At 40.8% G+C, this 25,593-nt stretch overlaps 1 protein-coding gene across 2 annotated transcripts in view; it reads right to left on the reverse strand.

Annotated features, from left to right (window-relative positions):
• znf536 (zinc finger protein 536) overlaps positions 1-25,593 on the reverse strand; it is a 365,283-nt gene that overhangs the window by 213,616 nt on the left and 126,074 nt on the right. For both annotated transcript variants that reach the window (XM_041784365.1, XM_041785223.1), the window contains exon 4: positions 13,081-13,180. The gene's annotated coding sequence lies outside the window, so the exon portion shown is untranslated. The remainder of the gene's footprint in view (positions 1-13,080; positions 13,181-25,593) is intronic.

Genomic DNA, 25,593 nt, shown 5'->3' on the forward strand with positions numbered 1-25,593 from the left:
AAGCGGAGTAAATACATAATTAAATTTGTCGATGGCCTTTACCTTTCAGCATGGTTGTAGTCCTGATAAAGGATTTGATAGATCTAAGAAAGGAGATGAAGGAAAAGTGTATGTTGTGTTCAAAAAGAGGTAAGAGGAAGATTTGCACAAAAAAATGCCAAGGCCAGATTTTCTTCCCGGTCCAGTGCTGGGTGCAGATGGCTTAGAGGCTATCTACTGTCCTTTTGCTCTAATAAAGGCAAAAAAAACCCTAAAATAAATCTTTAAAAAAACATTTTTGCTTATTTTAGGGTATTAACATGTTGAATTTCAGTGCAAACTGTTGTTTAGAGCATGCCTTTTGGGGCAGATTTCAAGAAATAGACGGGTTCTTTTGGTGCTGGTTTGCCTCTGTAGAGCAGGTGTCCATATACAGAGGCAACAATCCTTGATGAACTTGTCAAAGGTTCAAATACCCATCCTGGTGCTGTTTGATGCACGTCTTCCCTCGCTACTTCTCCTCTTATTTCCTTTCTTTCTACAGCTGTTCTACTGAATAAAGTCATAACCCACCCCTAAGAAAGCTTTGTGGATGTTTTTTTTCTGTGGTTGATTTGAAAAGGGCAGTTTTGTTTAGTGTTACATTAAAGGAATAAATGTAACAAATGTGCCCTTTTTCATATATTTGCTATGAGTTTATATAAGTTAATGATGTTATTTTTAATACATTTGCAAAATTTTCTAAAATTCTGTTTTCACTTTGTCATGATGGGGCACTGAGTGTAAATTTCTGAGAATAAAAATGAATTTTTTCGACTGTAGCATCAGGCTGCAACACATCCAAGTTGACATGATGCACCACACGTAGACCTGCTATTGGCATGTGGAAGCGTTTGGTTGTGCTTAGATTAAATTGTGGTTGTGACACATGAAATGGCAAACACTGACTTCATGTGTGTAAGTGGAGACAAAAGTCAAAGCATTCGTGTAGATTCCCTACCTTAAACCCCACAACATGACTTTATTCTACACTATATATGTCAGAAGTAGCACATTTATTTTAACTCTTGTGAGAATCTAAGCATTTATCCTGTTGGTTTTCATCTTTATATCATTTACATTATTTTCTTAAAACACTTAAAAATCATTTTAATTCTAAAACCATTGCAGGGATGATTGATAAATTTGGCGATCCTTTTTGAGGCTTTCTATTATGACATCAGCATCAGTCACAACGATGGAGATAAGGTTGGTTTTATAAAACATTGTGTCAATGTTATGCTAAGGCAGACTGTAGCAGGTTTTGAGCTGTCCATCCCTGAATCCATCTTCTAATCATTATTCTTCTTCTTCTCCATCTTTAATGCTTTCTTTTCCTTTTTTTCTTCTTTGTCTTAAGCTCCAAATTGTGTTTTTATTGAAGGGCTTTATGGATCGCCCAGCAAAATGTCATCCGTCAAGCTGTCGATGAATCTTTCCTTTCATTTAATGATCAGCTTACCTGATATGCATTTTACATGGCTCCATATACCTTTAATGGGAATCAATGGAAAGCAAATAACGCTGGGAGCCAGTAAGCCGCATGTCTGACGGCCTGTTATTTGTCAATATGCACAGCTCTGTTCTTAGCCCCGAGGCTTTGTACTGTATACGCCTGGATGGATGTGGCTGCAAAGGTGGCTCACTGTGGGTTAGACACTGGCTTACATGCGAGTCTGTACAATCCTGCCCCCACTTGCTTTGTCTTCATAAACTAAGAGAGAGAAAGAGATTGAGTGAAAGAGACAGAAAGAAAGGAGAAGGTGGAAATGATGAAGGCAGAAAGAGAGAAAGACAATTAATGAAAGAAGAGAAGAAGAGATGAAGGAAAGAGGGTGAAATGAAAGGGCTGAGGAGAGAGAGAGAGAGAGAAGGAGAGAAGGGAGGGACGGCCATTGGACATGGTTTCAGTTAAATACTGATTTCATCATGCGATTGGGGAGGAGGAGGGAGCGAGTGGGGGCGACAGTGGCTGTGGCAGCTCTAAAACACCTAACTTTTTCGCGAAGTGAAAATCAAATATTAAAAATGACAGGCCTTATAAGTGTGCTGAGTGAGCTCGGGTCACGGAGGGAGGGAGGCGCGAGCGGCTTGTCAGCTACTATCTGTCAGGGCGAATTAGAAACAATCAGGGCCGAGTGAAAGGGAAGGTGATTGTTATTAAGCGGCGGGGCCCTGCGAGCGGGCGCCCCAGATGTGGCCGTGCATATAAAAGAACAGGAAGCCGGCAGTTTAATTCAGGAAGTTTGCCGAGGCGAGCGAGCAACGCCACAAAGGAGGAGAGGGAGGAGGTGGGTGCAAAGGATATGAGGGGGGCTGGGATTTCTTGTTGCTAATATGGTGGAAGTTACTTTCATTACACATTAGGGCCTTTTGTGGGATTCAGGAATGACATATCTTTCTTTTTTCCTTTTTTTATTCTCTCCTCATCCATCTCTGTCCATCCTGCACAGGGAAGCGGCGTCTCAGCCCATAGAGAGGGCAATGGGAAGAATCACGAGTGCAATCTAGATAAGTCGACCTTAACACGCACACACGTATGAGAGCCAGGGAGGCAGAGACAGCCCAGCCCATATATCAATTACAACCTGATATCCTGGGAGGATGACGGGACGGAGAGAGAAACCCCTAAGCAGACGCATGTGTGTGTCTGAGCGTGTGCGAGCTCCTGTCTGAGCACACAATCTCTCCCAACACTCTTTAAATCTTTTACTTTCCTTTATCATCTGCAGACTGTCCCTCCTTGTCTTGTTTGGGCTACGTGTGCAGACTTTTTCTCCCATGCCGGTGGACGGGAACATTGATTGACATGGACATGACTCAGTTTTGACTCCTTTGGTAGTCCTGTTGTCCATCAAGTTCCCTCCTGATGAATCTGAAATTCCTTTGAGACAGACATCAACAGTCTTTCAATCAGAGGCGAATGGGTAAGGTTGGCGATGTCATTTAGGGTGAGGGCTGGTTGATGTGTACAATATGGGAGTTAAAAGACAGCGAGGTATTTGAATGATATGAAATGCCATAAATTTGCAAATTCAAACCACACTGTGACAAATACAAACTACAAAGAACAATCCAGGCACTGGTGCTGGCTTACAGATAATATGTGCCTCCAACTGATGTGACTTTCTCTGTAAATCTGCCACCAGATAGCATTTAACAACATCCAGGCAAGACATCTTTTTCCATATGGCGTTTACAACACCGCCACTTCCTTGTGCAAAACATCCCTGAGTAGCACCGCTCACCTTTCAATCCTCAGCACAACAGCAGGATTAAAGTTTCATAGCAATACTTGAGCTCACTTCAGTGGTATTAGACCCAAAACGAATGCAACTATCAATTACTGACAGGTAAGAGGTATTATATTTGCAGAAGGTTTGTAAAGGTGAAGTCAAACCTTGTCAGGTCTCTCATCAAAAGGAGAAGAAAACTTTTAAAATGTTTGACTTTTCAAATGGAGGTCAGCGCAATGATTTCTGATGCATTTCAGGCAGTCTGGATACAAAACCCTGATTGGTTCGTGTCATGCAATGTGATATGTGTCCTAAGTTTAAATGTACAGTGTTAAATTCTGCCACCAGGGGGCTCTCAATCAAAACAATAACAAAAGATGACAAGTTGATATTTGCTTGAGAGCTACACCCACCTCTGCTGCTTACTTCTTATTTTCAGTTGAATTTTTGCCCTCCATAAGGTATATTTCCCAAACATTATGCGACTGTTATCTTGGTTTGTTTTGAACTAGTGATGACTTCTAATGTTTTTCTACTTAAGTGGAGTAAATATATATGCATATTGTTGATGGCTTTTACTTCCCAGCTTGGTTGTGGTCTGGGTAAATTCTTTGATGGAATAAAAATGATAAAGAAACAGTGTATTTTGTGTTCAACCAGGGCCAGATTTTCTTCCCAGTCCAGTTGGGCACAGTTGGCTTAATGGTTTGGTCGTGCCCCATACATGTGGTGGCCCAGGTTCAAGTCTGGCCTGTCGCTCAATCGAGGCATGTCATTTCCCCACTCTCTCATCCCTGTTTCTGACTCTATCCACTGTTCTACCACTCCAAAAAAGGCAAAAAAGCCCTAAAATAAATCTTTAAAAAAACCACTTTTGCTTTGGGGCAGTAATATGGTAGTGGTTTGGGGCATGCCCTTTGGGAATTCTAAAAAATAGATGCAGTTGGGTGCTACTTTAGCTCAGTTGGTAGAGCAAGCATCCGCACACAAAGCTACAGCCACAGGTTCAAATCCTAGTCCTGGTGCTGGTTGGTGCATTGTGGACCAAAACATCATGCTTTTGTTTTCATATCATGGATAAATTTCACTTAATGAGGGTGAAAACCTGTTAAAAGTGGCCTCTCTGGTTGGGATGCAAACTACTGGCCAAGCATTAAGGGATCATTTGATTGCAGCTGCCATTTCTATAAGCCATTCTCCCTTATAATATGAGATTCAACCATGAAACTAAAACATTGGCTAAATATACCTTAATGGAGCTGTTATCTTTGAACAGCCTCCTGAGTTTTAAAAAAGAAGTAACTAGTGAAGTTGGGCTAACGGAGCAGTGGGTCTGGTCTGAAAATGCCTGGTTGGGTGCAGAAAATAACCGTGGTCCATCAAAAGTAAGCAGCACAAAACAAGAATGAGATACAGCAGCAGAGCAGCAGATTCGGTAGCAATTCCTTATGTAGCAGTTTTTATGTAACATCCAGCGTTTCCACTGCAATGATAAACATTTGGTGTCTGACGTCTTGGCTTTGTCATATCAGCCACTGGACAAGATATATCCCATTACTATGCTATGAATTAAGATTTTTTTGTCTTTGAAAACTCTTGAAAATATAAAGTAGAAGTAGTCGTTGTCTAAGTAACAGAAACATTTTGGTACAAAAACTCTACATATTTCTGTCGCCGGGCCAAACCTCCTATTTCTCAAAAATCTCCACTTCTCAGGGAATGAAAAAAACTCTAGGTTTTTCAAACAATTTAACCATGAAAGCCATGAAAGGTGGTAGTTAGATTTTTTTTTGACACTTTTTCTTGGTTTGAATTGTGTAAAACCCACTAACAGATGTAGAGTGACCAAAAGCAGTGATTTATGAAAAAAAAAAGAGAATAAATCATGAATAATGGAGTTATAAGGTTCTGGCCCTAACACCAGTGAGTATAAACCTTATCTATAGTGGATTCTTAGCAACACTTGAATGCAAATATCCATTTAAAGTGACAAAAAAACATCACTATAATACAACTGATGGCAGCTTGTTTCAGACAAAGCTTCACTTGTTTACTGCTGCCCACATGGACCATTTAAACAGCATGCATAAAAGCCTGCTGAAATGTGATTGGTCAATACGCCCTGGACTAAAAATATACTCTAAATGAAAACCAGAACACTTCACATCCTAAAAATTTCCACCCCTGTGTACAGATTCTACTTTTTTTATGTGGAATCTGCAAATAGAGATTAAAGAAAGAGTGAGTGAGTGAGTGAGGTATTGTAGAGTTGATGAGTAAGGTCAAAGGTGAGGGCTGGTTGATGTCTCCAACATGCTGGTTAGGGGATGGTTGGGTATTTAATTGATAAGAAGCAGCAGTAATCAGCAGAGAGGCGCCAAACTGAAAGGAATGCCGTGGCACTTAACAACTGCAAACCACAGGGAATAATTAAAACTTAACTTGATGTCTCAATTTCACCTTTAATTTGTTACACTGAAATATAAAAAGTCTGATCACATAATTAGGAATAATAAAAACACAAGTACTAGATGTAATAGAAGCTTTATTTGACCGTACTGGGAGCCAATCCCCCCTACCTCCCAGACAGGAAGTCAAGTGGATCCATTGCCTCTCAAATAGTTTCACTTAACACCGCTTACGTGAAATCAATGAGAAGAACAGACGGAAGAAAGAGCAGCGAATGAAGGAGGTTGTTAAGATAGTTTCTTTCATATAGTGCTTCTGTCTGGGAGCGTGAAGGGCTTTGATTTCTATTTACTTTGTAGTGAGAGATATTGCAAGAAATTATCCCTCCCCTTAAGAATCACTGATCATCCAATAGGTTGGAATAAAGCAGGCTTGTCACATGCTTGCTCTCCCTCTCTCTCTCTCTCTTGTCGTCTTTATTGTGGTGATCAGTCGAACGCTCGCCTAACACAAGCCGTCTCTGGTTTCCACCTCCCAGGTTTTTTCTCTCTGTTGCCGCTGCCGATGTAGCGGAGGTTATGTGGTGTTAAACACAGAGCTGCTAAACGTTCCCTAAGGTAATAACAGTCAGTGTATATAGAGTTCTGTGCTGTATGGCGACGGCAAGTTGCTGCCAAGTGTGGAGGCAAAGGAGGAGAGAGAGAGAGGGGAGGGGTGGGGGGAGGCAGAAAAAAAGGGAAGGAAATGAAATAATTAGCAAAAGGTGAAAAAGAGAGTGTGGAAGGGTATGATTCAGGGAAGGGTGAAGGATGAGTAATTGTTAAACCAGAGGTATAAATGGAGACAATGAGAAGTGAAGTTGCACTGTTGTGACACTGTTGCACGCTGGTTTGTGAGCATATAACACAGGTGTAATCTCTGTTGTGATAAAATCCATCCTAATTATCTTTCTGAACACATTTATTCCATCTTTTACCAGAAATATGGACTATTTGATTTACTTTCAGGGAAAATGCATCTTAAAAATGCATCATTCACCTAAAGAAATCTCTTTATTGAAGCTATGCCTCTTGGTCTTAAATTATACTAAATTGGGATTTTTGTTGACATGGAGGTTTTGAAGCCATCTACCAGGAGTGGATGTTGACCCCATCCAAATTTAATCCACCCCCCCATGTGTTTTTTGTCTCCAAGATCCACAATCCAGGCCATGTCTAAGATTTCAGAAACGATTAGTGAGGGAGGGCAGGGCAGGGATATAGAGATGTACTAGAGCATTAGCCATTAATCACAGAGGAGGGAGGGTGAGGAGACACAGAGAGGAAGTGAAGGAGTGATAAAGAGGGAAGACTGTCCTGGCAGGGCTCAGCTTGGTGCTGATATTTGACGTCTGATAACTGAGCGTACCAATCGTTGGTCATTGGAAAGGCAGCATATGCAATGTAAATGTGTCAATGTATTACCAAAATTTAGGCCATTTCCCTCCCTGTGTGATGCATTTTTCAGCAGTATTGCATACAACCATGTTTGTGATTGAACAGAATGTAAAGTTTACACTGCTGAGTATTTTGTCTGTAATGACAGCTGGCGTTTAAGTTTCTAAGCTGGATAAATGACAATACTGGATATGGCTACTCTTCTTCTACAGTATTTCTTTTTTTTTTGTTCTCAACAAATCTCTAACTCCAAATCTGTTGAGGCTCTCGGCTTTTAGAAATATTTCGCTGTTTAATTGACTGTTGCAATGCTTGAAAGCGTTCAGTTGAAAGGCAGCCTCGTGTAAAGCATTGAAAAATATATTAAAATGATTTTTTGCCCCAAGAACAAAAGAAAGCCTCTCTGTGCTACTGATAAACAACTTAACACAACCAATGGCCTTTAGCTGCCACAGCATCACCACTTACAACAGGCCCAGACTCCATAAGCTCCAGGTATGGAAAATGCTGATACTATGCACCCAATTCATGGCCCCTAACAGGACCCACAACCAAACTATGTAGGCCTATGGAAAGCAAAGCCAAAATATTACCAGGATTGTCTAGTGGAAACCTGCATTTACCAGCGTTTTATCCAGCTGGTACCATGACATATCAGGTAGGCTGGACAGTGAGCTCTGGCTCATTCAACATTGTTTCAATGAAGTCAATTTTAAACCATTTTGCTGTTAAAAAGGACAGCTCAATGAGGATGTACAGCGGTGTAGTAACAGGGAATGCATGGGTATATGGAGAATATCCACTTATTCTTTAGTCCCCATAGAGTACACCCACTTTTGACTAAAGAGTATACCCAATAAAGAGTTTAAGAATTAGGAGTATATCCACTTTTGCATGGACCACTACACCACTGGTGATGACATGTACCGAATCATCATAGGTAAGGAGTTAGGCAAGTACATCAATGACTTTGCATCTGCATTTTAGGAGCCTTCTGAATCACCTGAGCAAAAACAGTAAACCTTTCAATATGTTCTTTTGAAACTCAATTAAGGGACAGAAGAAGATGGGAAATCGAGTAAATAACAGCCAGTAAACTGCAACTAAGTCAACCAAAGGTTGTAAACTGGTCTATCTTGAGAAACCACCACCTTGTCCTCAGTGAGAAATCCCAGGCCAAAATAGTGGAATTTTTCAACAATTTAGTTGTGTTAATGAAAACGAATGCACTTTAAACCTCAGATGGAATGAAATACTGGGGCACAAACCACTGTTAACAAAGAGAAAGAACTAAACAAACATGTTTCAACAGCACATCATAGATCTTTTGCAACATTTATTTTTCCAGGAACACATTAGCAACCCACTTTTGGGTCTTCACCCACCAATTGAGAACCACTGTGTAGAACTATTGATTTCACAACAAAGTGCACAGCCCAGTAAAGTGGGATTGCACTGGTTTTATATTAAACAGCTTATATCAACGACACCTCATGAACTGAAGGTCGGCCTGACCTCTGTGGCTCTTTAATGAGTCTTTATGATAGTTTTGCATCTTCTGTGGTCATCTTGTATGTTTCATCGATGCTTCGTATGTTTCTCCAGCTATAAATAAAACATCAAAATAAGCAGAGGTCAGTATGGTGTAGAGTAAAGCCACTATGGAAGTGCAAAAAACTACAGTTTCTTGAGGGTCTACTACCTGGCTGCAGAAAAAACTCAAAGTTGCACTCACACCCATGTAAAATTTCCTTTTTGACAGCAGAAATAAACATGTTTTCAGCCTGGTTTGAAACTTAATTGGTTTGAACAGATGATCTTCTTGGTGCACGTTCTCCAGGAATGGCATATTCTAAAAAGGCTAGCTGGTTTTAACTGAGGCTAGTAGAATGATCCTCTGACATGTGGACACAACATGGCCCTGAGTCTTTGTCTGTTTCTAGACCCTTTGAAGGTGAACACAAGATGACATTTTTATTGTCGTTTAGCTTTAAAATGCCTCTTCAGAAACCAATGGGAGACATCTCTGTAACTATGTCCATGTGTTATACAGTTTACAGTAAGGGGACCCTATTACCTACTACACTGGCCACTGTTTCCTAACCATTAGTTATAACTAAAAGGGTCATCCAGGTACAGTGATGTGCATAACTTTCAGGCATGTTTGAGCCAAAAATTGAGACTGCATTAAGGTGTGGATGTGACGAGTAAGCTGCCTGAGGGCACCACTGGGCGTGAAGGAGGACTGACACAAACCGGACCATGCTCTGGATGTCCTTGCATTATACCAAGGGCCTAGGAAAATAATCTGTTGAAAAAATAGCAAAGTCTACGTCTTTATGGTGGCACATGGGGAGGATTTGGCAAGTAAGCATGGCTTAAGGAACTGCCTGAGCAGGTAAAAGGGTGGGCTCAAAAAACGCCTGTGGTCTTGGGGCGTATCACCAGGGGTGACAAGACCCCTTCAAGAGAAATCTCCAGGTTGAGGCACACTGAGGCCCCTGATAAATCCTTACCGCCGTACATGCCCAAAACTTATGTACATGAATGTGTATTTAAAGCCATCCAAGCATATCTGCTGACAATTCTTTCTTTTCCTTTGAAACTTGTACATAGTCCCTATCTGCTTGCAGGGGAGAGACACCCTCTAGAACGTCCCTCCCATAAATGCAGAGATTGAGGTAAAAGCCTTGTAAAAAAATCAAGCTTAATGTGATGTGATTTCAACATTTACTATCATCCTGTACTGCTGCACTCTTGGATGGTGGTTGGGATACGCCATCTCATCAATAGTTGGCCTTCACCCATACAGCTAACCTGCTTTGTTCACACAATAATCAATATAATTTAGAGAGTCAAGGGTGTTATTTGAGTGTCTTTATACTAAATACTGCTGATGTTTACTGTTAAAAAGGCAGGACACAATATTCAATCGGCAGGGAAGGATGGCAATCTCCAACACCCAAGTACAGTATTATTCTATGGGAAATGCTGCAACCCATCCATGGGCATTGCCTATGAGTCAATAAAAGTGAAGACAATGTGTTGTATGAGAGTTTTTACATGTAGGTGTCATGCTATCATGTCATATTCTTCTGTGAAGTGGATACGCAGTCAAACTCAGGATTCTTCTCCCTGTGCTGGTAGACAAGGTGAAACAGGGTGACCATAAAACCAGAATGGCCATCACTTAGTGTTTCCTGTATCGCCATTCCTGTCTCCACCCCCGTCCACCTCCCTCCCTACACCCATTCTTCCCTTCTTATTTTTTTTATTTTTTTATTTTTTTCTGTACTATGAATAAATTTAGTCTGTCCCGGACATGAAAATGTCAAATACCTAAAATACACCTAGGCTAAATAGCATATTAATTTTTAATGCCTGCTCATCCTATGCTGCTATTCTCATATCAGGCCTGTCTGCCAACAGCTGTTGCTGGCTCTCTGGCTGGGAATTTATCATCCATCTAGCTAAAGGAGGGGAGAGAGGGAGAGAATAAAAAAAGAGATGGGAGACATTGTTCAGAAGACAAGGGAAAGGGGAGGGACGGATCCGTGTTTTCATGGATCCCTACCTTGCATTTATATCACCCACACCTCGCAACTTTTTTACTTTGATATACGAGTGGGATTCAATTACACTAATGCCAAACATAAATTGTTCAAGATTCCTTCCTTTTTCTCGCAGCGCGTCGTGTTATAGCACGAGCCCCCTCATACATAAAAAAGAGGAATAAGGAGCAGAGTGGTGACATTGACGCTGGAGGTAGTGACATTGGGGAGAGCGGCAGAGGGAGACGAGATGCACTGAAGCAATGTGCCAGTGTGGGTGTTGAATGCCACCCATGTGCGTTTTTAGGTGGCATGTGGTGGATGATTATCATAGATTATCACAATCCAGATTGTTACAAGTTCTGTCTGCGCACATAGCAGCAGTGTACTGTAGCTGTGTGACTGTCTGTGTGTGCTAGTGTGTGTGTGTTTTGGTTTAAGACAGAGTGCCTTTGGGGATAAGACTAAATGGTGAGTGAATGACGAACAGTTGGAGAGTGTGTGTTTATGTGTGCATTTATGTGTGTGTATGTGTCTTGTTCTTTTAGCATTACAGTTTGAGAAGCAAATATCATACAGGGTGTAGAAAAAAGGGGAAAATCTACAAGTTGAGGATGTTTTGCTGCAGGCTAAGTTGTGATGTGTTCGCGTTAGAGTTGACACAATACAAGAACTTCACATTTTAATACAATACAACTAAAAATCAAACAATAGCGATACCTGTTTTCAATGCCACAGCAACAACAGTGACCTCATGGGTGCCAAAAGTGTCCTAATTTTGTCATTTTTGATTCTAAACCTGCACATTAGAATCAGTGAACACATACCAAAATTAGACATAAAAATTAATATGAATTTCCTGAAAGTAACATCCACCGGAAATAAACTACCGACTAACCCTCAGCCCTGACCCTAACCCTGGGAAATGTTATTGGCATCAGCGTATATGTAGTGGCAAAAACTGTTGACAGTTCACAGAATGGGACCAGTGGTGTAGTGGTACTTGCAAAAGCGGGTGTATTCTTAATGTTTAGGCCTTAATTCTTAGGCCTGTGTTATAGACTGCTCTTTCATATTTATTGCACTTTAAAAAGGGCCCTTGTATTTGCTCATCATCTTCTTTTGTTTTACTTCAGGTAGTAAGGATCACTACGGAAATATGACAGACAATAGCTGATAGACAGTAGCACATTTGCTCGCAAGATATCCTTGGGAACCGCAAACTACTCTCATTCTGGTTGGCTCACCCTGACATTTTTACCCAACCAAAATGTTAAGGCACTCGTGAGTACTCACCAGCTATCAGCAGATTAAGACGGGTCATGTCTTTATCAACTGTAGGCAGACTACTACTATAGAATGATGTGTATCAGATGGGATTTAGAGGTGAGAATATTCTCTGGAGTCCAAAAAGAAGTGGGCATCCTCTTTGTGGGTAACTCCATATACCCTGCATTACACCTGTGGTTAGGACCTACAGTAAACAAAGGTACCAAATTCTGCACCTTCCTGCATGTTTGTGAGGAGGTGTCGACTTTCGAAATTCTTTGGAGCAGTGATTCTCAACTGGTCTAGACTCAAGATCCACCATCATCACCTTGATGTGAAATCAGGACCCAGATTTCTGAAAAATTTCAACCACTAAAATAAAAAATGTTGCACTTTTGATCTGAGATGAAACAAACTATACTTGAACAATGTGACTTGTCAAACCAGCATTCAGAAACCCTGCAAGGATATGCACACATACATTTTATTTACTGTTTTCTTATGATTAAGTCTGTACACTGTGTACTTTGTACACATCAGAAAGACAGCATCCCAATTCATAGCTTTCACATGACGTCTTCACAGAGTCACAGAACTGCTTCCTAGCTGGAGAGAACCAACTGACTAAAAGCTATGATTATGCACACATAGTGTACATCAGTTGTCTTCAAGTGATCTTGAGAAATTAAGAGGTTACCATTGGAAAACGAGTTTTGTTATCCCAAGGAAAGGAGATAAGTCAAGCTCTTAAGAGAAAAAACATCAAAAAAGGAATAAATAAGCGAGTAAACAAATAAACAAATGCCCACTCAGGGCTTCCATTCTGGGTCCCAACCCACCAATTGAGAAGCACTGACTAAGTGAACAACTATGGAACAATCTAAAAAAAAAAAAAGCATCTTTTTCTCTGTATAACTGCTTTGTTTGTAACTAGCAGTGCTCACTGTCTCCACTTAGTCTCTATGCTGATTGTCCACTGATGTGCTCTCCCTCCATCTCTCTGCTCAAACAGGTTTGGGTTGAAAATACATCTGTATTTTTTTTTTTTCAAACTTGGGTGTTTTTATGCACCATAAAACCCTCAATAATAATGGATATTGTATTGTTTAAAGCAGGTGGAATCAAGTATTGTAGATTCTGAAGATCATAGCGTGAGCTTACCTTAACACTCAAACTGCATACTGGATTGCAACCTGTCTGTTAGGATCAAGTGGCGTCTCGCTGTCACTCCTGACTGACTGCTGCTCGCTGGAATGGCCACCTAGAGGGGGAAACAGAGAAGGGGGGAGGATTAGAAGAGGAGGTGATAATGAAATATAGACCTGAGGAGGCGAGGAGGAAGATGGACAGAGGATACAGCATGAAGAAGAAGACAGTGATGGGTGGAAAGGAAGAAGAATATGAGGTGGTGGGGGAGGGGAGGAGGGGTCGATGTCAAGATGAAAATCTAACAAATTCAGCGAGCGATGCTGCAGAGGTCAAGGGAACGCAGCCGAAAAAGGTTAAAGATGAAATCAAAGCCAGCGCTCTGCGGTGCCCGGAGGCACAGCTGAAAATCTATCCCTCCAGGGCAAGGCCACCGCTGACGCGAGGCAGACAAGAAGCTAAATACTGCACGCCACTCGGGGATCTTTCATTTTCAACCGATCAATAAGGGCTTATATTTATCAGGGCCTCCGAGCAGCTGCCACGTCTGACAACCTCCACTTCATTTTTGCACTCCTCTTTTCTCCTCCTCTACTTCTCTTCTCTTCCTCCTCCTCACCCCCGCACGCTAAATTGAGACCCATCGACCATGAAAAGGGGCAGAGACCCTGGATTGCCATTAACCCCCCTTGTGTCACTAGACTGTCTAACACACAAACACGCACTCACGCACATACCAAATGCCCCGGAGATACAATCCTGCTAAAGGTCTGTCTCCCCCTTGCTTTAAAGAAACATGCCTGATCATTACGGCCTTGGCACCCACACCGGCACCTCTTCGTGCCTTTTGTTCGTCAAGCTGCCCATGCCACCCTCTGTGTTTCTCAAACACTCATGCATGGAGAGAAACAAACATGTCGATGAAGACTGCCCTGCCACAACCTCGCCTCACTTTTAATCCCTCACGTTTTCTCTTTTTAAATATAAAATATATCAAATCCCAAATTGGCACCATAAATCTGAGCAGCATTACGATAAGCGGAAGATTGGGTTTAGGGGTCTGAGTTAAAATAACTGGCTGTCTAATCATCTGCACAACAATATTTGCTGTGAGGCATTCTAAATAGATTATCGCTAGTCCATCTGTGTCATCATTGATTTATAAGGCATTAAGCTGCTTGGGGAAGAGAAAGGGCCTCTCCTTCTCTGCTGTTAAAGGGGCTTCTTGTAGAAATCAGGGGCACGGCAATTGGAACAACTGTGGCACTCGTCTAACCTCCCCTTTAATCGTCAAGCGAGAGGAAGTGAAAATAGGACGGGCGTATCTATTTTTTTTTTCCTCCGAAAAAGGAAGTATGAATCCAAATTTTCTGCATCTCTTTTTGTTTGGAGATACAAAGAGACTGGGAGGAGGGGAGGAAGTACAGGAAAAAAAATACACACAGAGAGAAACAAATAGCACGCACAAACACACATGCACATACACACATACGGAAAAAAACAAGGGACATCATTAACATATGAATGCCATATGCAAATGGTAGAGAGAGAGCAGATGTTGTTGCATTTAATTGACCTATATGTGAATTGCATCCAAACCTTTCAGTGTGTTTCTGGGCCCACTGAGTACAGTTTTGACTGGCTTTCTAGTAGCACTCAACACACGAGCAGGGAGCACAGACATTTTAACTGTGTTTAAACAGAAAGAAGGGGATGACGAAAAAGAGATTCAAATAGCAGAGAGAGGAGAAAATAACAATGGAAATCTGCTGGAAACAGTCTGATGCTCTTTTCCTGTCAGTCCTCATCGATGACTTACACAGAAGAACGGGGAGAATTTTACCGGCTAACAGGTGGCGGTGGAAAGTTACTTAGCACATTTATTTAACCAACTGTATTTATTATAATATTCTAGCAGCTAATAACAAAATATGATAAATATGATGAGGAATTTAAATCCTGCATTTCAGAACAACGTAACTCTGTCTATGTTATAAAGATATAATAAGGACTGGTGTTTTTCTTTTTAATTTTTATAAAATATTCAAAGGACAGTATGAACTCCTGTCCAAACCAATGTGGGCAAAAGATTTCATGAAGTAAACAAGATTTGCCTCATACACTGCAGGCCTCCAATGTCCAAATTATTCATTGCATCAAAGTAGCATCTGCACAGATGCTCTTCATCTTAGCAGCAGTGCAGGGTTTAGTTCAACTGCAAGCTGGTAAACAATGGTAACTGAGCAATGAGCCTGGATGTAGCTATAGTACAGAGGCAGTTTTTTTTTTTTTTTTTTTCAGAACTAGACCACAATTCATTATTAAAAGAAGAGCAAAGAACCACACTGAAAGCTTTTCTTTGCTGAAAAGATGGCTTTGGTGTTTCATTAACTGGCTCCACTAATAGTTAGCGTCACTCAAAGGCTGCTCATACCCACTATGTCATATAAGTCCTCACCCTGATTGGCCCATAATGAATAAGACTGACAGACTGTCCTTCCAATCATCCTCCATGATTATTTTTCACAGTTTCTGGCTTTCCCAGACTTTTTCGGTGGATAACTGCCAAGATGGATGAAGACATGGGAAACAATCTATGTGGCGTTTCAGGTTATGCTGCTGGACCTGAGTGTCAGTTTTGTCTTTTTAATGTGGTAACATGTACACAGTAATAATAAAATAAACCTTCAGCATTGACCCATAGATTTGTTTATTCCTTTACCTTCAATGGTAACTTTAAGTTCCACTTACTTTAACATACTTTACATAGAAATTCCCCACCAGGGAGCTCTAAACCAAAATAAAAAAAAAGATGAGCACAGATCAGCACTACCCAGCTCCGTCCACCTCTACTGCTTACTTCTTGCTTTGAATTGAGGAAATTTACACCTCATCATGTGTATTTACTAAACAGATTGTTGACGTTTTGTTTTCATTCATAAATTTCTCATAATGAGGGAGAAGTACACTTAAAAGTGCACTTCCATGTTCATGTTTGAAGCAGTCCCATATTGTACATACATGTTCTCTGGGATACCAGGATGCACATGTGATCTGGCATAACTTTCAGCGTGAACCTGGAAGTGCACTTTTAAATGCATTTCTCCCTCATTATGAGAAATTTTAACCTTGCAAAGCAGATGGATTCACCGTGTCCGTGTTTCTCACTGGCGAATCCATCTTGCAAAGCTCCCACCTGAACAGTTTGGGCCCGGTTAGAAAGTGACAGAACCAATCAGCATCGAGGGCCAGTACTTTCTGGCACAGCAGAGTCATGAGGTAGACAAGCAGCAACAAGAGGCCGGTGCAATTATGGCCGATGAAATTAGCGTGGATGCTGCTAAAGTGCCAGATTCGTCAGAACTTGACGACATTTCTTCTTTAAAAGAAGAACAAAGAACAGCATTGAGTTGTTTACTTTTCAAAAATGACAAAAGTCTACAGTCCCCATGGTCAGCATTATGCAGTTATCTATGGAGTTTACTCTTTGGTAGTGGCGCACCTCGGTAACGGCTACATCACGTGTTTCATTGCTCTGATTGACCTGTAAAGCTGTGACAGACAGAATGTTCATCCAGTCACCCTCCAAGTTTTTTCCAAATGCTCTGCCCTTTCCCGAACACCGTCAATGGAAGGTTTTCCAGATGGATGTGTGAAACAAACCCATCTGGCATGTCAGGTTAGAGCAATTTATGAATGAAAACAAAACATTGCATGTCAGTTTAGTGAATCTACCTAATGAGGTGACATTTTTCTTAATTATTGATCAGTCTCATCAATTTTAAAAGAAAAAGTAGTATTGAGAAGACGGTCACAGAGGCAGTGCTGGTTCCAAATCACTGCAAATGCCAAGTGTAGGGGGGGGTTCCATTTTAGGAAGGTAAGTTTGGGCAATTAAAATCACAACTATGGCAGCTGACATGACAAGATTCATCCCCCAAAATAAAAAAATATACATAATACATTAAAAAACAAGAATTTCTCTGGAAAATATTCAAGAAGACATCAATTAGAAAAAAAAAATAATAACATGCCAATTGTTCCTTTAAAAAACAAATAGTGTGCATATTGTAGAGTACATATCGTATCTTAGATAATCTGTTGACAATGTTTAAAGTCAATTAAACATTAAAATGGAGTGGATCAATTCCCAACAGAAGAGGCCTTAACACACTTGCTCTTACCAAAGACCCCTTGTATAAATGCTAGCCGCTATGGGCTACTGTGCAAATTAAAAAATTAATAGTTTCTCTTAGCAGACACCCATAATATCTGTCATCTTGGAGCATCCTTTGAACTTCTTGTATTGCCTTTCGGAGCTAACACTGCCATTTTGCCACTTCTTAATTTTCATTTTGTTTGATAATCATAGATATTATAGAAAAGGTGTGATATTTAATGATTTTATTCATTTTATTAATTTATTTATGCCCAAAAGCAGACTCACTTGATGTATTCATAATTAGACTCTTCAGCTGTGTAGGCTTATCTTTAAGCTCCACTGTATTCACGTTGCTGTTTCATCATTGCAGTCATGAATCAAATAATGGATTCTTTGCACAAGCACATGTGGTAGTGAGAAGTCCCTTTGTGATCTTTAAACTGTGGTATTTTTGGTGAAACAAAAGTACTTTTATATGGCACTCCTCTCAGTATGCAACTCAGTAAAGTCTCCAGTTACTTTCAAATGTACTGTTGCACAGCACTGTTAGTGCACCTTTCTAACTCTGCAGGCGCACTGTTTCCTTTTTAAACAATAAAACAAAAGTGACTTAATGTCCATTTAAAGATATTTTTGCAGTGGAATGTGAACGTGATTTCTTGGATGCATTGTTTGACCCTAGAATTCAGTTTGAAATGAGATGTTTTCCACATTAGGAATGAGTGTTTCACTTGCACCAGCCTTTCTCTGCTGTGCCAAATCTCATATATGCACACATTGTTCCTCCACAATCTCTTGTCCATGGGTACACAATTTGTATCCTGCATGGGAGAAAGGCAGAACTCACCAGTAACACACACATCTGCGCTCAGAAGAATTTTCAGAGGTTTTTATGGTGTATCTTTTGTCTTTTTTTCTTTTTGGCAGCCTGCTGAGGCCCAGATGATTCTTAAAGTCGACTAATACTTAACCTTATCAGGCCTCATGCTACATATTTCTGCGCAGGTAGAGAGATATTCAAGAGAGAGAGGGAGAGAGCATAAGAGAGGGAAAGTCACGCATTTTACCCTGCGATGTTTGCATGGGTGAGCCATGAAAAACACAGATGCTATTTTCATCTGGGCCTCTGCCTTTTCTTTTTTTATTCTTCCCTTTCCCCCTTCTCCCACCCTCTCTCTCTTTTATTCTCTTACTCTATCCCTCTCTTTTTACCCCCCTCCTCCTCCTCCTCTCATTCTCGGGAATGTCATTAAATTGTATTAAATAGCCTTTTGTCCAGGGGGCAAGGACCACCCGATATATGATAATACATTAAGGCCCCAGTGTAGCAGCCACTGAGCCGAGACCATCTTAAGAACAAGCATGGTGTGTGCCTTTGTGTGCATGTGTGCGTGTGTGAGCTAAAGAAGTGGATGGCAATGCAGGGAGGAAAGAAGAAAGAGAAAGGAGGATCAGACGAGTCTGGTGGAGGAATAGAAAGAGAGAGATAGAGAAAGCGAGAGGGGAGAGGAGGGAGAGAACAAGGTGCTGTGGCTGCCTGCCTGCGCATGTGGCTCCCTAACAACTGTGACACATACTAATAGAAACATACCTAATAAATTACCAGCTTTCAGGGTCTGGCAAGCTGACATTTTCTCTGTGCGCGGGACAATTTCATATCTGCGGCGCAAAGTCGAGGGGCTGCTGGACCAAATTGCATCACACAGAGATGCCAGAGGATTAGCATAAAAATTAACACTTAAATTTCAGCTTATTGTCAACCCCACTCCTGCACCGGCTGCCTCACAACAATCAATTCCTCTTAGAAATCTGATTAGATTCCATGACGCTTATTATCCCAGTCATGTCTGCCTGCCCCCTTCTCTTCCACCACACACACAAACACTCACTCACACACCCCACTGGCTGCCATGACTGCCCAGACCATTTGTTTAAATGAAATTAAGGGGAAAATAAATATATAGGTGTGGCATTTCTTCTGACAGATGATGCCTCATTCTCTATCTTGTGATTTTGTGTTTTTAGCCTGCAGAGAAATCCATCTCAGCATGTTGATATTGTATCTTTTGGATGTCAGCTTCGTGTATACTCTCTGATTGCTCTGCTGCAGTCCTGGATAGTGACCACCTACAAAATATAAGCTATAATATAAGCAAATATAATTCCCAGTAAGAAAAATGAGCATTACATTTAAGTATTTAGATTATGATCCTGCTGATTGGCCTCAGCCTTATTTATAATCAAATGCCACCATGGTTTTATGTCTGTCTTATTTTCCACCTTCCCCCCTTCAGAATGAACTTCATCACATCTCATCCATCCTCAAGTACACAGCCGTCACAAATGCTTTATGTTTACAGCACAGAGCTGGAATGATGCAAAAGAAGAATCTCGTTCTGAGATCTTTCGAGGCTGTCGCAATGAAATATTTGTCAATAACGCTTTCTGTTGAAGCACATTGCACAAGTATGTACTAAAAGCACAGCGCACGTTGGGTGGCTTTGGTAAGACTCTTGATTGTTTAGACAAATGGCATTTCATCGCATCCAGATGTCTTTAAGCTGTGCTCAACCGCCAGCTCTGCTTTCCAAGGCGCAGACTGAATGTATACAAATATCTCCTCATAACTGCATTCCTCATCTGGGCCAGCGAGCGTCACAGCGCTCGTCACTGAGCTTGGATGACAGCCCGCGGTATGGAGAGTTAACATTTGATATTTAGATTTTTGAGGTAATCCTTGCAGCGGCGCAATCTTTCACTGGAATGGAGACTTGATTAGTTTAGCTCAGTTGGAGGTAAAACACAGCATCCTGCCGGAGAACTAAAGTAAAACTGTGTTTTGGGTACATTTAAAGTTAGATTTGTTCATTTACGGTGTGTTTTATTGTCTGGATTAACACTAGAAAGAACAAAGCAGTCATCTAGATTGTTTTCACGTTTGTAATACTCTCAACTCTCATTGCCATGTTTGCCTTGTTGAGTTCCTGTCTGTTTTGTCTGTATGAAGTCATTCCATGCTGCTTTTACTGAACACTGGTGAGTCTGGGAGAGGGCAGGGTCCTCTCTGCAATCCAGACTCATCTGTGACAAAGAGGACAGTGTAAGACTCAGGGGAGGATGGAATGATTTTTATTACATTGTATTCTGTCTCTTGCACTATATTATGAAGAATAAAAATACATAAATACAAAAAAGTTGCAGTACTGCTGGTCCTTGACTTTTCTAAAAATTGACTATATTTCCATTTGAAATGTTATTTTTACAAATTGCACAAAAGGAAAGCAAATATAATCACTTCCACCTAGGAACACCACAGGCAGTCATTTTCAAAGATAAACTGTTTTTTATGTCCTTATTCAAAGAGGAGGACAGTGGATAGGGTCAGAGAGAGGGATGAGAGAGTGGGGGATACATGCAGGAAAGGAGCTACAGGCTGGACGTGAACCAAGGCGGTCCTTGGGCACCACAGGCAGTTCGTTTTTACTGCAAATATTTTAAACAGATTCATCTTACAGCAGTTGTAGCTGCATCTTGATTGCTTGGTAATATTCATTGTTTCTCATAGAGTGAGCTCTAAACTGGACCAGTTTTAGATGTTTAGTAGTTCTATCCAGCTGTTTTAGAGAGACACATCAGAGAACATTGAACTGGCTGTCATTTAGTATTTCATCATGGTTGTCGTAATCCAAAATCACCTCAAAATCTACAAACTAAAGCCAATCATCTTAGTACAGAGAAGTCCAACTCAACGTGAAAATCAGCATTGACAAGACACATCATATTGGTTTGATATAAAATCAACATCAGGGGCCGGTTCAGCCCAGCTGGTCTACCAGGCACCCACACACAGAGGCTATAGCCCTCAACGCAATGGTCACAGGATCCCAGGTCTCGGTGCCGTTTGCTGCATACTGTAAAATACCCAATTTGATAAATGTTGGGGGAACTAATTGTGAAGTATAGGGTGAACTTTTAATAACTGAACTAGGTTATACAACACTAAAGTTTCTTAAACTATGTAAAATATATACCATCTGAACATATAGATTTAAGCTGAGCAAACATTTTCCGGGGGCTTAAGCAAAATAGTTGGCATAATTTTTTTGGTTGAGCCAACTGAAATGTGTTTATCCAGTGGAAAAAAAATCCTGTCAACTTAGCATTTTAAGCTTTGAGCATGTTATGTCAGCTAAATGGCTACATTAAGTTATTTAAGTTGGGCCCCTCAACTCAAAATAGCTGTGAAACGTAACTTTTTTTTTTACATTGGGCCCTCATATTAATTGCTACAGATCATGTCCTCCCCTGTTCTCTCTACCCATATTTCCTGTCTCTCTTCAGCTGTACTATTAATACAGGTAAAAAAAAAATCCCCAAAAATCTTAAATCTCAAAAACATAATCACAAAAAACACAATTACAATAACATAAAAAAAATTAACAAATGTAAATGAAAATAAATTGGCTAAGTTTATTTTGCTATGTTGCGCTAGCTTAGCGTTTAACATTTCCCCTTAAGGAAGCTTCAATAAAATGAAAATGATTTTTCTGTATTAACTAAAGGAAAAAAATACCTTATGCACAAAAAAACTGAGCAAACGGCTCATCGCTGTTTGAGTGAAAATACTGGTTAAATAGAAGATAGTAGGCAACAGCACTGCATTATTTATTGTTACGCACAAACTTTCCAGTGATCAGGACAATTACGCCCCTACAATATGCTTTCTGTAAAAGTTTGTTGATCATCCTTGGATATTTCTATTCAACCATATAAGAGGATCAAATCACAGGTGTTTTTTTTTATTAAATCATTCTGATTTGTTGTATGTGATGACAACAGTATTGAAAGTTGTCTACACAAGTTAAAATGTGCATTTTTGTGTCATTTGAATTATAAGAAATAAAACCTATCCCTACATAATAAATCTATCTCTGTTTGTATTGGGTGTCTATATTCAGAGATGACAGTGTTCTTAGTCTAGCAGTCAAAGTGACCTCTCACAGTCTTTCTAGTAGGCTTGGATTTCTGGCCTTTCTAGTGTTAAATAACTCTGTATCACTAGAGTGTGTTAGCAGGGACTGAGGTGCACGGTGGCTTCAGCAGGCGTTATAACATCACACTGGTACAAAGGGTCCTGGATAAAGACGCCCACAGGGTTGAGAGAGGGAGAGAAGAGAGAAGGAGAAGGAACAAATCGTCTGATGTTCTAAGTGGATAACAACAGCTCCTGCTATGCAGCAGCGGAGGCGCAGAATAATTTAAACCAGCTATCCGGCTACCCCACCCGTCCCTCACCCCCCGGCCACCCCTCTATTCTTATGTTAACATGGCTAAAGAGGAGTGGGCCACCCAGCAGCACAGAACAGAAACTTAAGTCCACGCTTCAGGAAAAATAATCCATCTCTCTGCCTCTCTCCTTGCTGTGTAACTTTACTCATACCGCCGTAAGAGTGCAGCTGAAACAGATACAGAGGAGAGAGCAGCGCTACAATCACTGTGCCTTTAAAGCATATTACTTTTCAGACACGAGTTTGAAGAATAATAAACCGGGTGCTTAACTGGGCTATTTTCCCTTACGGTTAACGCCACGCAACGGCGAGGCGGGGGCGAAAAGAATTTGTGAGTCTTTAAATGCAGAGTAAACACTGCTTTCTTTGTTGATTGTAGAGCTCCGTTGTGTTTTTTTGCGGATCTTGCCCTCCCTTCTCCTCGTTCTCTTTCTTTGTCTGTCTATCTCTCATTTCCAATCTCTAACCAGAAGGGCTGCTGTTGTGTTTGGTCTCCAAACAGCACATCTGAGGTATACACCTCGCTGACATTTTATAGGTTCAAATCCCCGAGAATGGGAGAGGGAGGGAGTCATATTTTATACCGGCGGTTTATTTTAACGGGCGCTTGTAATTAACGCAGCATGTCCTCTATCTCCCAGCCATCTATGCCAAGGCCTTTATTTAAACAACTTTATTGTGAAATGTTTGCGTTCTCAGCGTTCGGCCAGGGCCCACACACAGAATATTATTTCATACTTCAAGGGAAGGGTGGGGGAGGGTGGAGGGGGGCTTTGGAAGAGTTTACGCTCAGAGCGGTTATTGTTTTTGATTACAGCAAGACTCTTTTTAAAACGGATCAGGCCTGCTAACCTTGCATACACATATGCACTGTACACAAACAGTGAGTCTCACACATGCACTGGAGTTGTGAGAAGCTCCAGGAGAACCTGTTTAGAGAAGGGGTGTGCAAACCTGAAGCCTTCACCGGGGCCAAATGTACAATCTCAAAGTGATTTATGAGAGAAACATCACACTATTTATGTCCCTATGAGAGCACTCGCTTAATGCTGCTGCTTGGGGGCTACTTTTTTAGACTGTGTTTGTGTTCTTACTGGGTTTAATGGAATTTGATGAGGAGATCGAGTGTTTACACTTGTCAAAATGACCCGGAGTTAACACGACGCTCAACATACACAGGCGCTTTCTGCTCAGAATATCAATGAAACTTAGAAGATCAAACTGTGCGATACGAGCGTCCCATCAAAACCCACATGTGTTGAGCATGCTGTTGCATTTTGTGAACATCTATTTCTGGAGCCAAACTCTTGTGGTGAACATATGCTCGTGGTCCACAGTGGTTTCACAATACTCAACATTTCCCTTTTAAGAAACTGATTTGATAACTTGGTAAAGACAGGAGGCCATGCTGGAGTTGGAAACGCTGATGGTCAACATGGTGCGAGCTGTCAGCGCATTAGCACCTACGTTTCCACGAATGCCTGCAACTCTGATGTGTCTTCTTTAGTCGTTGTATGTGCTGAATTGGACAAGAGACAGATATATATTGAAAGCAGACAGAGGAGTGTGTCACTGTATGTCTTCATTTTAAGTTACTTTTGGTTTCAATCCAATCAAACTTAATACAACTAGCTTCAACTAAAAACCATGACAAAATATTAGAAATGCATGATATTGACACCACTATAAAAGTGTAGTTCAGACCTTAAACTTCAGTCCTTAAAACACGCTTTGAAGTGTAAGGACTGAGGATGAATAGAGACTTCAGCTGACGTAGGTCTGTTAGTCCTGCCTAAATTCTTACTAACTTACTCCTACATACAGCTGATATTTACTGTCATTATGTAAGGGTTAATGCTTGACGAGGTGTGCAATCATCAGGGATTAATGGATGACACAGTGGCTTGAACCATCCAATGCATTGCAGAGGACACCTAAGGAATCGTCAGAGCCAATCAGAATGAAATATTCCCCAAAACCATAGTATAATAGCCAATATTTAAAGATGATATTGGCTGTAAATATTGGCTAAAATGTTACCTGCCAATAATGATAATTACCTCTTTAAACTTACATCTGCCAAAACTGATCTCAGTGGACAAAATGTTGATTGATCTGATATGATAAGAACAAGACAATAACGATCTAAAAACAGATCTTGATAACAAAAACGAATGCAAAATGTCTGACTTGTTTCAAATTAAACCAAAATGCAGTACCCTTAACCATCTTTAGGGTGAAATATTATGCCAACTCCAGCTGCTGCTGATGTAAGAAGCATGCACACAAATTATCATGACTGCTGCTGCTAGACAGTCATAATCAACCTAAGCAGGATTGGTAAGCACGCTTAAGGTCTTTGCACATTGAGTCCATTATTTTCAAATGCGTTTTTTTTTTTTTTTTCGGATCCATATTCTGAACAAGTGTCACACAATCAAACCTTGCACACGGAGTCCATTTGGTTTTATTTGCAAGCACTGCGAAAATTTGAAGAATATGGCAATTTGTTTCTTACTGTGACGTACATAAGCTATGAGGATGAGCCTGTGGCTCTGTTACTCCTCAAAAATCCTTCTTGATCCATCCTGACAGAGAGCTTCATACGGCACCAGCCCTGACATCACAGCTGTGCCAAGTTGGTTTTTAGTTTGGTCTTTGTTAGGTGGCTGTGAGAACAAACTTGTGCCCTTATCTTTTATATTTCCATGGTTGATATCCACTTAACACACAGGCACATCATGGGTTGTACCATAAAGTTTCGGTGCGAGAGAGGGAGAGAGAGAGAGAGTGGAGGGGTTGGGAGCGAGAAGAAATCAGCAGGCACTGTTCTGAATCATCTGTCAACCATTTAAATGACTTGGACTGATGCAAAAATCGACGGACAAAAATGTTGGTGTCAGTGTGTAAACATGATTAGAACAACATGTTAAAAAAATTTCAGACGAATAAAACGAACTCAGTGAGCAAAAGCCTTGTGGATTTGGTGTACACTTCCAGTTTGGTTACAGTCTGCTTTTATCATTAGGAACTTTAGATAGACCAAAGATAATTAGGTAAACTTGACCATGGAAAAAG

Source organism: Cheilinus undulatus, linkage group 1 (assembly GCF_018320785.1).
Source record: "Cheilinus undulatus linkage group 1, ASM1832078v1, whole genome shotgun sequence".
In the NCBI taxonomy this organism is placed as follows: Eukaryota; Metazoa; Chordata; class Actinopteri; order Labriformes; family Labridae; genus Cheilinus; species Cheilinus undulatus.